Source organism: Pelobates fuscus, chromosome 6 (genome assembly GCF_036172605.1).
Source record: "Pelobates fuscus isolate aPelFus1 chromosome 6, aPelFus1.pri, whole genome shotgun sequence".
In the NCBI taxonomy this organism is placed as follows: Eukaryota; Metazoa; Chordata; class Amphibia; order Anura; family Pelobatidae; genus Pelobates; species Pelobates fuscus.
In genome coordinates, this window is record NC_086322.1 from 288,765,449 (window position 1) to 288,779,678 (window position 14,230).

Sequence of the window (14,230 nt, forward strand, 5' to 3'; positions counted from 1 at the left end):
TCGGCTACTTTCCCAGCTTGGCTAGTTCAGCCTAAAACACACTATGTGCTTGTCAGTTCTTCATAAATCAACGTTTAGTGAATAAACCCCAGAAAAAGGGGCTGTTCACTTGCTGTGGCCGTGAAAGAGGAATTCAAATTAAATTTCAAATTTTGGACCTAAATAGCTCATCTGGAAGCATAGCTGACTTGAAGAATTTTTCTGCTCACTAGTGGTTTAAAGAAATAGTTTTGGCACCATAACAACGTCATCAAAATTAAGTTGTTATGGTGCCAGGAGATCCATGGTGCTATCTTACCTTTAGGGGTTAAAGTACCTTTTTCAAATTTTGGACCTAAATAGCTCATCTGGAAGCATAGCTGACTTGAAGAATTTTTCTGCTCACTAGTGGTTTAAAGAAATCGTTTTGGCACCATAACAACTTCATGAAAATGAAGTTGTTATGGTGCCAGGAGATCCATGGTGCTATCTTACCTTTAGGGGTTAAAGTACCTTTTGTTTAGCCATTTTTTTATGAATGAGAAGCTACTGATCTGCTTATAGCATCACCTGACTGCTGTTAGCCAATCAGCGGCACCCCTGCCCGGCGTCTCTCCCATGTTTCCATTCGCGGATATAGAGCGGGCAGAAACAAACTGCGCTGGACAGGAGACTCTGGAGTTAAACCATGCGTTAAAGGTTTAACCCCTAAAGGTAAGCCAGCACCAGGGACCTCCTGCCACCATAACAACTTAATTTCAATGAAGTTGTTATGGTGCCAGTGTCCCTTTAAATTCTACTTGCCAATGGCTAGTGGCGAGTTGAAATTTTGATATATTTATAAAATCAATATAGTATATATTTCATTACAGGTTTGTAGATTGCAGAACACGTACAGTATTTATATCCCTCCCCCCTCCCCCCCATCCGCTGCCTGTTTACTGAATAAAAGGTTATTATATCTGGGCACGGTTTTAGGAGACTCCTATCTGTGGTGTAATTTGTAGAAAGTGAAAGATCTCTCAACCACAGTTTAATCTTCCTGCCCTGCTGTAAAGGGAGAGTTTCTCATGAAAAGTTACATGCATTCCTTAAAGAGACAGTGACTGCTTTAATTTAAAATTGCAACAAGAAACAATATATATATAACGAATTTCTAATGAATGCCTCAAGGAGTGGCGCAAGAAACGTTCATTACTGGTGCTTCAAGGTGTGTTTAAATGGGTGTAACAGAGTGTTTAACAGAGCTGCACAGCAATAATACTCCCAGTAATGTGTCTGTGAGTATAACAGAGCTCCACAGCAATAATACTCCCAGTAATGTGTCTGAGTGTATAACAGAGCTCCGCAGCAATAATACTCCCAGTAATGTGTCTGGGTGTATAACAGAGCTCCACAGCAGTAATACTCCCAGTAATGTGTCTGAGTGTATAACAGAGCTCCACAGCAATAATACTCCCAGTAATGTGTCTGAGTGTATAACAGAGCTCCACAGCAATAATACTCCCAGTAATGTGTCTGAGTGTATAACAGAGCTCCGCAGCAATAATACTCCCAGTAATGTGTCTGGGTGTATAACAGAGCTCCACAGCAATAATACACCCAGTAATGTGTCTGAGAGTATAACAGAGCTCCACAGCAATAATACTCCCAGTAATGTGTCTGAGAGTATAACAGAGCTCCACAGCAATAATACTCCCAGTAATGTCTGAGTGTATAACAGAGCTCCACAGCAATAATACACCCAGTAATGTGTCTGAGAGTATAACAGAGCTCCACAGTAATAATACTCCCAGTAATGTCTGAGTGTATAACAGAGCTCCACAGCAATAATACACCCAGTAATGTGTCTGAGATTATAACAGAGCTCCACAGCAATAATACTCCCAGTAATGTGTCTGAGTGTATAACAGAGCTCCACAGCAATAATACTGCCAGTAATGTGTCTGTGTGTATAACAGAGCTCCACAGCAATAATACTCCCAGTAATGTGTCTGAGTGTATAACAGAGCTCCACAGCAATAATACTCCCAGTAATGTATCTGAGTGTATAACAGAGCTCCACAGCAATAATACTCCCAGTAATGTGTCTGAGTGTATAACAGAGCTCCACAGCAATAATACTCCCAGTAATGTGTCTGAGAGTATAACAGAGCTCCACAGCAATAATACTCCCAGTAATGTGTCTGTGTGTATAACAGAGCTCCACAGCAATAATACTCCCAGTAATGTGTCTGAGTGTATAACAGAGCTCCACAGCAATAATACTCCCAGTAATGTGTCTGAGTGTATAACAGAGCTCCACAGCAATAATACTTCCAGTAATGTATCTGAGTGTATAACAGAGCTCCACAGCAATAATACTCCCAGTAATGTGTCTGAGTGTATAACAGAGCTCCACAGCAATAATACTCCCAGTAATGTGTCTGAGTGTATAACAGAGCTCCACAGCAATAATACTCCCAGTAATGTGTCTGAGTGTATAACAGAGCTCCACAGCAATAATACTCCCAGTAATGTATCAAAAAGTAAATTTCTACCCTTGTTGGTGGGTCCAACTAGTGGAACCCCTCACCACTGGTAGAAATACACCTAGATGGACACTCCAGAGGTGTCCTGGGGCATAACCCCTATTCAGGAGATAGAAAGAGAAAATTACTTAGACCATCTGGATGAAGTACCCAGGTGTCTGAAGTAAGTACTGGAATGAGAAAATTGGGATCTTCCAAATTATTTGATGATATGAATGTAAAAAGTCATATAGCAAGCATTACCAAATTGGTGGTCAAATGCCCGAATTGGGTAGAAAATCTGGCCTTAGTGGCACACCTCAAAGTATCCTAGTCAGTGGAGTACTCATAGATTAGCCACAAGAATAGCTACAGATAATAGACTTTAATCATGGTAGGTCAATTCTGATAGCTATAGACAGGCCCGGACTGGCCATCGGGCACACCGGGCAAATGCCCAGTGGGCCGCGGTGGCCATGGGCCGAGGCCGGCAGGGAGATCACAGGATCTCCTATGCCGGTCTTTGCAGGGCCGGCACTATCCGAGCGCCGGCCCTGCAGTAGGCCATGGCGGGCCGGTGGGGAGATCAGAGATCTCCCTCACCGGCCCACATACAGTATCCTGCGGCCGCCGGCTGGGGAGAGAGTGAGGGAGCCAGGAGAGGACCCGGCGGAGCTCCTACTTACAGCTCCGTCGGGTTCCTCTCGCGAGATTCGGAGCGTTGCCATGGCACGCTCCGGGTCTCGCGAGAGTGAACTCTAGCCTCACAGGCTAGAGTTCACGCACCACTGGACCACCAGGGATGGATGCCAGCAGCAGGATTCCCCCCTCCCAGGCATAATGTAAGCAGGGAGGGGGGGATATAATCACACATTTGTCAGGATTTAAATTATCTTATGTCATCTTAATGCATTTTAGTCAAAAACACAAACATATAATTTATTATTACAGTGGTTATTGTGCTATGTATGTTACCTTTTCCTCCAGCATGATTTTGGACATGTACAAAGCAGGTGAGTGATCAGACACTCCATCTTTGAATTACTTAAATGTTCACTATAAGAACTATAGGCTACTAGCATGACACATGAGGATGGAGAGGCTGTTCATGCACTCATAGCATTGTATTTCTAGTCTTTACTGCTATGCCATTAGTATTTTGGTAGAACAGAAAAAGTGGTCACACACACACACACACCCTGCACCCCTAACACTCATAGCACACACACACACACACACACACACTGCACTCATAGCATTGTATTTCTAGTCTTTACTGCTATGCCATTAGTATTTTGGTAGAACAGAAAAAGTGGTCACACACTCACAGCACACACACACACACACACTGCACCCATAACACTCACAGCACACACACACACACACACTGCACCCCTAACACTCACAGCACACACACACACACACTGCACCCCTAACACTCACAGCACACACACACACACACTGCACCCCTAACACTCACAGCACACACACACACACACTGCACCCCTAACACTCATAGCACACACACACACACCGCACCCCTAACACTCACAGCACACACACACACACACTGCACCCCTAACACTCACAGCACACACACACACACACTGCACCCCTAACACTCACAGCACACACACACACACACACACACACACTGCACCCCTAACACTCACAGCACCCCTAACACTCACAGCACACACACACACACACTGCACCCCTAATACTCACAGCACACACACACACTGCACCCCTGACACTCACAGCACACACACACACACACTGCACCCCTGACACTCACAGCACACAAACACACACACTGCACCCCTAACACTCACAGCATACACACACACACTGCACTCCTAACACTCACAGCACACACACACTGCACCCCTGACACTCACAGCACACACACACACTGCACCCCTAACACTCACAGCACACACACACACACACACACTGCACCCCTAACACTCACAGCACACACACACACTGCACCCCTGACACTCACAGCACCCTCACTCACACACACTGCACCCCTGACACACACAGCTTCCTCACATGCAGACACTGCACCCTCACACACAGCTTCCTCACACGCACATAGCACCCTGATGCAAACACAGCACCCGCTCACACAATGCACACACACACTGCACCCATCACACACACAGCACCCTTACCCACATAGCACCCTTACGCAAACACAGCACCCATCACTCACACACACACACACACTACACCCCTCACACACACTGCACTCCTCTCGCACACACACTACACCCCTTACACACATCCTCACACACACTGCACAATATGCTTTCCTAGCATTTTTGTCTCCTGGTATCCCAACTATGGAGACACCAGAGACAAATTTCAAGCAAACACAGTGCAAGCATGTTATTAAATTTGCTTGCGCTGTGCATAACAAATACAGGGTCTTTTTCTCATGCCAGAGCCCTTCAGCAGAGCTCTGCGCATGGTCTACCCTGGAAGAGCATTGAACCAACATGCTCACTTTGTGATGGGGCGTGCTTGTCATTTTTTTAGTGGGCCGCTGTAATTAAAAAATGCCCGGGCCGAATTTTCTTCCCAGTCCGGCCCTGGCTACAGACTATAGATAGACTTAGCTAAAAAAGCTAAGTAAAGTATTGACTAGGATCACTGGTCCTTAGGCTGGGAGTATTCTTGATTAAGACTGCTCTAGAGGCCACAAATGACATATGTGGAAATATCAAAATGAAGCCAAAAGAGATTAAAATAGTCTAACAAATTATTCACAAGACAAACCTGCAATCATCTCCATATCAGAGGGTTAAATAACCGTAATGAGATCAAAATGTAATACTTAGGACTCACAGTATATCTTACCCATATCTTGAGAAAAAAGGGGGTGATTAAAGCTTGCAGGACTATAAGTATAGGTCTTGTGGTATAGTTAACTACTCCCATCCATCAAGTCCAGTGTAATGAGGTGAAAAATTAGAAAGTGAAAATTATAGTGATCTAATGTGTAGAACCATACTTAGATTGTTGGTTACCTACACATAGTGACAGTGCCCTAGTGAGAAAATAAGTGAGAGAAAGAAGAAACCCGACGCGCGTTTCGGTGCTTTCAGTGATGCACCTTCGTCAGGGGCTGGAGGGAGACTGACCTCTGGTCTCCATTTAAATGTGTGCTGGTAGCTGCTAATACCTGTTGAACCAATCAGAGGCAGGCATGTGACATCATTTGGGCGCCAAAATATCGAGCGTTCATATGCTAATGAGCCCTTCAGATTCGGCCAATCAGATGAACTTGCCGTCTGACGTCAGCGGCTTAGTTTATTAACTGTTGTAGTGCCGAAAAAACGTCAGTGACAAGTGAATGACTACTGACCTTAGGGGCTACACATATAGTAAACCGTAACATAACACAAACAAACTTATGCCGATATTCTCCATGAAGGCAATAAGTATGTTGCTTCATTGGAGTGGCATAGCGATCTCTGAGTCATTTTTAATAATAATAGCTGAATACCAAGAACTATGTAGCTAGTTGATACAATGTAACTTTGTATTGATTTGCTACTTATACCAGTAATGCTGTGGAGTTGTAACGCTGTTGCGGCTAGAAGGCATTGCCGGCGATATTAGGAACTCAGATTGACGGTCCTATGTAATCAAGTATCTATGAAATAAAATCCAAATTTATGCCGAATGCACTGATTGACCAATAGTGTAACTAGAGAATGAGAAATAAAATAATCTAATTTCTGCGCTTAATAGGTTGCCGTCAAACCGCGGCAATTAAATCTATGTCAGAAATGTCATCTCTAACTTATAAGCAGTAATATCAGGTATCAAGAGTGAGAGGTTCCACTAGTTGGACCCACCAACAAGGGTAGAGATTTACTTTTTGATATATTACTAATAAGGTTTCAATACCTTTACACCTATAGCGTAGCTTAAGATATGGCTGGATTCTTATCCGACAAAGCAAGTAGAAAGGCATGGTATACAGATATCGATTCGGTCTTCTCAGAAGGACAATTAACAGAGAATATTACACATACCAATATTCACTCAACCTTCAATCACCTAACATATTTATTTAAACAACAAATAAGAGCAGGGTGGGAAGTTGCCTCACTTGAAAAATATCTCAACAAAGAGTTAATTCCAAGGGGACTCAGAGTCCAGAATATACCTGGACCCCACATAGAGGAAACTGAGTTCATTAAGGAGTGGGAGGAAGCAGCAGGCATTTGTTCCCGTAAATTTATGGACATCTTATGCAGGTGTGAAAAACAGAGACTAGAAAACATCAATAAAGAAGTTGATGAGGAAATAGATAAAATTCAAACTTTTAAAAAAGAAACTAACATTGAATAACTTGAAATCAAATTAAAAAAACAACTTGACAGGTTCCAAACCCCTATTAAAACACGCAAACATTCTTTTTTTAGCAAGGGGAAATTTAGAAGAAAAACCCAAACAAGAAGCAGCTCAACACAGAGATACAAACAGAGGAAAGCATACTAACCTGTCTTCTCATCAGCTCACTACTCTTGAAACCCAGATATTTAAAAGAGGATTATCCTTTGTCCCCACACCTAAATTTGATAGACTTTGTTGGACAAAAGACATTCATCTATTTGCTAGAAAACTAGCTCTTCACAAATTTCACCGTATTCAAAAGACTAAAAGAGCAGGCAGACTAGGTCTGGAAATTCAAGATATGAATTTGCTGGACAATCTAGTTGACCTACTCAACAGTAATGACCCAGTGGTTATGAAGACGGCTCCTTTCACTAATTTAAAACCTAAAAGCAAATTTACTCCCTATATTCCAGAGTTCAAACATATAGATCTCTTCGTAGAACTAACCTGTAAGGAATTAGAGACTATGGGGGAAGAGATCCAGTCCACAAACAATCTGAGCTTTCAAGAAAGGAAGGCACTCGACATCCTTAAAAAGAACGAGTCCATCATCATTAAACCATCTAATAAAGGGGGAAACCTGGTCGTAATGGATAGGACAAACTACGTGCAAATGGTACATAGAATCATAGATGACGTGAACACCTATGAAGTCTTAACTTCCGATCCAACAAACAAGTATTTTCTTGAATTGAAAAATATTCTAGACCAAACTCTCCAAAAGAATCTAATAACAACGGATGAATACAAATTTATGTGGAACAAAAAACCAACTATAGCAACCTTTTACTCCCTGCCCAAGAGGCAATACTATCTGGGAGACCAATAGTCTCAGGTAGGAACAATCTTTCACAAAACTGCGGTGTCTATGTAGAATACATCTTACGAGACATCGTTAATACTCTCCCTTCCTACCTTAGGGACACAAAACAGACCCTGAACGTCTTGACAGACATGACACTACCTCCCGATGCAAAACTATGTAGTGTAGATGTAGAAGGACTATACAGTTCCATCCCGCACAACATAGGCATCAAAAATGTACAATGGTTTCTCCAAACTAGGGATATGTCATTTAACAACCATAATGACTTTGTGTTGCAACTTCTACGGTTTATACTCACGCATAATTATTTCTTGTTTGAGGGCACCTACTACCACCAGGTGAGAGGGATCACTATGGGGACAACTTGTGCCCCATCATATGCAAACCTCCACCTGGGTTGGTGGGAACACAACATAGTTTTCAGCGCAGAGTTTTCTAAGTACCACAAGCACATCAAATTGTGGAAACGTTACATTGATGACGTGCTGATTGTATGGACTGGATCGTCTGAATTTTTTAACAGCTTCGTTGAAGCTCTTAATATTAATAACATCAACCTCAGACTAACTCATGAAATAGGTGGACAAAAACTACACTTCCTTGATGTCACTTTAGAAATTACGCTGGATAACTATCTGTCCACCACCCTTTTTAGGAAACCCACAGCTACTAACAATTTGTTGAATTGGGAGAGCTATCATCCCACCTCTCTGAAGAAAGGAATACCCATGGGTCAGTACCTTCGAGTTAGAAGAAATTGCTCCACATTAGAAGAGTTTAAATTGAAAGCTCAAACTCTGAGGTCGCAATTCAAAAAGAAAGGGTATTCTAATAGATGCCTTAAGACAGCATACCAGAGGGCACTCCTAACTGAAAGAGAGTCCCTCCTTATTGAGAACCCCACTAAGGACACAACACAGAATCTCATCAGATGCATTGGCACCTTTGACTCTGGATGGGATCCTGTGAAACAAATTCTCGAAAGGTACTGGCCACTAATATACCAAGACCAACATCTTAAAGAAGTCCTCACTACCCATGTTTCACTTACAGCTAGAAGAGGCCGTAATCTTAAAGACATCCTTGTACCAAGTCACCTCCCACTACAAACAGGTCCGACCACATGGCTAAAATCTCCAACAGTAGTCACCTACCAGTGTGGTCGATGCAAGGCATGCAAGTATATCAGAAGGCACTCAAAAACTTTTTCCAATTCAACTAATACTGAGACACATTCAGTTAAAACCTTCTTTAACTGCCAAACTTCTGGAATAGTCTACCTTCTGACATGCAGCTGCGGCCTAAAATACGTGGGGAAGACATTTAGACCCTTCACAAACCGTATTCTGGAACACATTAATTCAGTGAATCCTTCCAGACAAATTGACACAGTGATTTCTCGTCACCTTAAAATGAAACATGGAGGGTCGGCACAGGATGTACGTTTTAGTGGTATAGAGAAAATTAAACTAGGCCCAAGAAAAGGAGACATAGATACCAAACTTTTACAAAGAGAAAGTTATTGGATCTATACACTCAAAACATTATCTCCTTCAGGGCTTAATGAAGGCTTTTCATACACGTCCTTCATCTCTGACTAACAACTATCTGTACCTTATGAATACCATGCCTCTTTCCTGAATTGTAGGATTACAATTCCACTAACTTTTAATAAGCATTTACGCTAGCCACATTACTGTAAATATTGTAAATATGTACATAGTCTCTAGCAAAGTTTAGATATAATTGTGCTATACGCAGTAGCTGCTGTATCTGTTCCTTTAACAATACCAATTGATCATCATAATACATACACTGGACGTCATTTTATTACCTGATTTACTAATTCTAAGATTTAATAATTAGAACTCAGGCAGTCCCATTAAGCACACTTTAAAATACAACCATCATAACACTTGGTCAATCAGTGCATTCGGCATAAATTTGGATTTTATATCATAGATACTTGATTACATAGGACCGTCAATCTGAGTCCCTAATATCGCCGGCAATGCCTTCTAGCCGCAGCAGCGTTGCAACTCCACAGCATTACTGGTATAAGTAGCAAATCAATACAAAGTTACATTGTATCAACTAGCTACATCGTTCTTGGTATTCAGCTATTATTATTAAAAATGACTCCGAGATCGCTATGCCACTCCAATGAAGCAACATACTTATTGCCTTCATGGAGAATATCGGCATAAGTTTGTTTGTGTTATGTTACGGTTTACTATATGTGTAGCCCCTAAGGTCAGTAGTCATTCACTTGTCACTGACGTTTTTTCGGCACTACAACAGTTAATAAACTAAGCCGCTGACGTCAGACGGCAAGTTCATCTGATTGGCCGAATCTGAAGGGCTCATTAGCATATGAACGCTCGATATTTTGGCGCCCAAATTATGTCACATGCCTGCCTCTGATTGGTTCAACAGGTTTTAGCAGCTACCAGCACACATTGAAATGGAGACCAGAGGTCAGTCTCCCTACAGCCCCTGACGAAGGTGCATCACTGAAAGCACCGAAACGCGCGTCGGGTTTCTTCTTTCTCTCACTTATTTTCTCACTAGGGCACTGTCACTATGTGTAGGTAACCAACAATCGAAGTATGGTTCTACACATTAGATCACTACAATTTCACTTTATAATTTTTCACCTCATTACACTGGACTTGATGGATGGGAGTAGTTAACTATACCACAAGACCTATACTTATAGTCCTGCAAGCTTTAATCACCCCCTTTTTTCTCAAGATATGGGTAAGATATACTGTGAGTCTCAAGTATTACTTTTTGATCTCATTACGGTTATCTAACCCTCTGATATGGAGATGATTGCAGGTTTGTCTTGTGAATAATTTGTTAGACTATTTTAATCTCTTTTGGCTTCATTTTGATATTTCCACATATGTCATTTGTGGCCTCTAGAGCAGTCTTAATCAAGAATACTCCCAGCCTAAGGACCAGTGATCCTAGTCAATACTTTACTTAGCTTTTTTAGCTAAGTCTATCTATAGTATGTAGCTATCAGAATTGACCTACCATGATTAAAGTCTATTATCTGTAGCTATTCTTGTGACTAATCTATGAGTACTCCACTGACTAGGATACTTTGAGGTGTGCCACTAAGGCTAGATTTTCTACCCAATTCGGGCATTTGACCACCAATTTGGTAATGCTTGCTATATGACTTTTTTTTTTTTTTTTTTAATTCTTTATTTTTATTGTGCCTTGTGTGACAATACATACAAGCTCTTGGTGCCCCAACAGCATTCCTCGAGCACATTTTCTGGCATAACAGATGAAGCACTATGATTATTTGCACATTTTTATAGGTTAAAGTAATGTAGATTAGATCAGGTTGTTCGTTAAAGCGATACACAGTAGCAAAAATCGTGAGTACAAGAAGTGGATTGACATGACTGCCTCATTTAGTGGCATGCTGAGTTGGTACTCAAGAACATTTGAGTGCATAACAGAGCTCCACAGCAATAATACTCCCAGTAATGTATCTGAGTGTATAACAGAGCCCCACAGCAATAATACTCCCAGTAATGTGTCTGAGTGTATAACAGAGCTCCAGAGCAATAATACTCCCAGTAATGTGTCTGAGTGTATAACAGAGCCCCACAGCAATAATACTCCCAGTAATGTGTCTGAGTGTATAACAGAGCTCCACAGCAATAATACTGCCAGTAATGTGTCTGATTGTATAACAGAGCCCCACAGCAATAATACTCCCAGTAATGTGTCTATGTGTATAACAGAGCTCCACAGCAATAATACTCCCAGTAATGTGTCTGAGTGTATAACAGAGCCCCACAGCAATAATACTCCCAGTAATGTGTCTGCGTGTATAACAGAGCCCCACAGCAATAATACTCCCAGTAATGTGTCTGAGTGTATAACAGAGCTCCACAGCAATAATACTCCCAGTAATGTGTCTGAGTTTATAACAGAGCTCCACAGTAATAATACTCCCAGTAATGTGTCTGAGTGTATAACAGAGCCCCACAGCAATAATACTCCCAGTAATGTGTCTGAGTTTATAACAGAGCTCCACAGCAATAATACCCCCAGTAATGTGTCTGAGTGTATAACAGAGCCCCACAGCAATAATACTCCCAGTAATGTGTCTGAGTTTATAACAGAGCTCCACAGCAATAATACTCCCAGTAATGTGTCTGAGTGTATAACAGAGCCCCACAGCAATAATACTCCCAGTAATGTGTCTGAGTTTATAACAGAGCTCCACAGCAATAATACTCCCAGTAATGTGTCTGAGTGTATAACAGAGCTCCACAGCAATAATACTCCCAGCAATGTGTCTGAGTGTATAACAGAGCCCCACAGCAATAATACTCCCAGTAATGTATCTGAGTGTATAACAGAGCCCCACAGCAATAATACTCCCAGTAATGTGTCTGAGTGTATAACTGAGCTCCACAGTAATAATACTCCCAGTAATGTGTCTGAGTATATAACAGAGCTACACAGCAATAATACTCCCAGTAATGTGTCTGAGTGTATAACAGAGCTCCACAGTAATAATACTCCCAGTAATGTGTCTGAGTGTATAACAGAGCCCCACAGCAATAATACTCCCAGTAATGTGTCTGAGTTTATAACAGAGCTCCACAGCAATAATACTCCCAGTAATGTGTCTGAGTGTATAACAGAGCCCCACAGCAATAATACTCCCAGTAATGTGTCTGAGTTTATAACAGAGCTCCACAGCAATAATACTCCCAGTAATGTGTCTGAGTGTATAACAGAGCTCCACAGCAATAATACTCCCAGCAATGTGTCTGAGTGTATAACAGAGCCCCACAGCAATAATACTCCCAGTAATGTGTCTGAGTTTATAACAGAGCTCCACAGCAATAATACTCCCAGTAATGTGTCTGAGTGCATAACAGAGCTCCACAGCAATAATACTCCCAGTAATGTATCTGAGTGTATAACAGAGCCCCACAGCAATAATACTCCCAGTAATGTGTCTGAGTGTATAACAGAGCTCCAGAGCAATAATACTCCCAGTAATGTGTCTGAGTGTATAACAGAGCTCCACAGCAATAATACTCCCAGTAATGTATCTGAGTGTATAACAGAGCCCCACAGCAATAATACTCCCAGTAATGTGTCTGAGTGTATCACTGAGCTCCACAGTAATAATACTCCCAGTAATGTGTCTGAGTGTATAACAGAGCCCCACAGCAATAATACTCCCAGTAATGTGTCTGAGTGTAGAACAGAGCCCCACAGCAATAATACTCCCAGTAATGTGTCTGAGTGTATAACAGAGTTCCACGGCAATAATACTCCCAGTAATGTGTCTGAGTGTATAACAGAGCTCCACGGCAATAATACTCCCAGTAATGTGTCTGAGTGTATAACAGAGCTCCACAGCAATAATACTCCCAGTAATGTGTCTGAGTGTATAACAGAGCTCCACGGCAATAATACTCCCAGTAATGTGTCTGAGGGTATAACAGAGCCCCACAGCAATAATACTCCCAGTAATGTGTCTGAGTGTATAACTGAGCTCCACAGTAATAATTCTCCCAGTAATGTGTCTGAGTATATAACAGAGCTACACAGTAATAATACTCCGGGTAATGTGTCTGAGTGTATAACAGAGCTCCACAGCAATAATACTCCCAGTAATGTGTCTGAGTGTATAACAGAGCCCCACAGCAATAATACTCCCAGTAATGTGTCTGAGTGTATAACAGAGCTCCACAGCAATAATACTCCCAGTAATGTGTCTGAGTGTATTTATTTATTTATTTATTTATTATTGCCATTTATATAGCGCCAACAGATTCCGTAGCGCTTTACAATATTATGAGAGGGGGATTTAACTATAAATAGGACAGTTACAAATAAATATAACAGAGCTCCACAGCAATAATACTCCCAGTAAGGTGTCTGAGTGTATAACAGAGCCCCACAGCAATAATACTCCCAGTAATGTGTCTGAGTGTATAACAGAGCTCCACAGCAATAATACTCCCAGTAATGTGTCTGAGTGTATAATAGAGCTCCACAGCAATAATACTCCCAGTAATGTGTCTGAGTGTATAACAGAGCCCCACAGCAATAATACTCCCAGTAATGTGTCTGAGTGTATAACTGAGCTCCACAGCAATAATACTCCCAGTAATGTGTCTGAGTGTATAACAGAGCTCCACAGCAATAACACTCCCAGTAATGTGTCTGAGTGTATAACAGAGCTCCACAGCAATAACACTCCCAGTAATGTGTCTGAGTGTATAACAGAGCTTCACAGCAATAACACTCCCAGTAATGTGTCTGAGTGTATAACTGAGCTCCACAGCAATAATACTCCGAGTAATGTGTCTGAGTGTATAACAGAGCTCCACAGCAATAACACTCCCAGTAATGTGTCTGAGTGTATAACAGAGCTCCACAGTAATAATACTCCCAGTAATGTGTCCGAGTGTATAACAGAGCTCCACAGCAATAATACTCC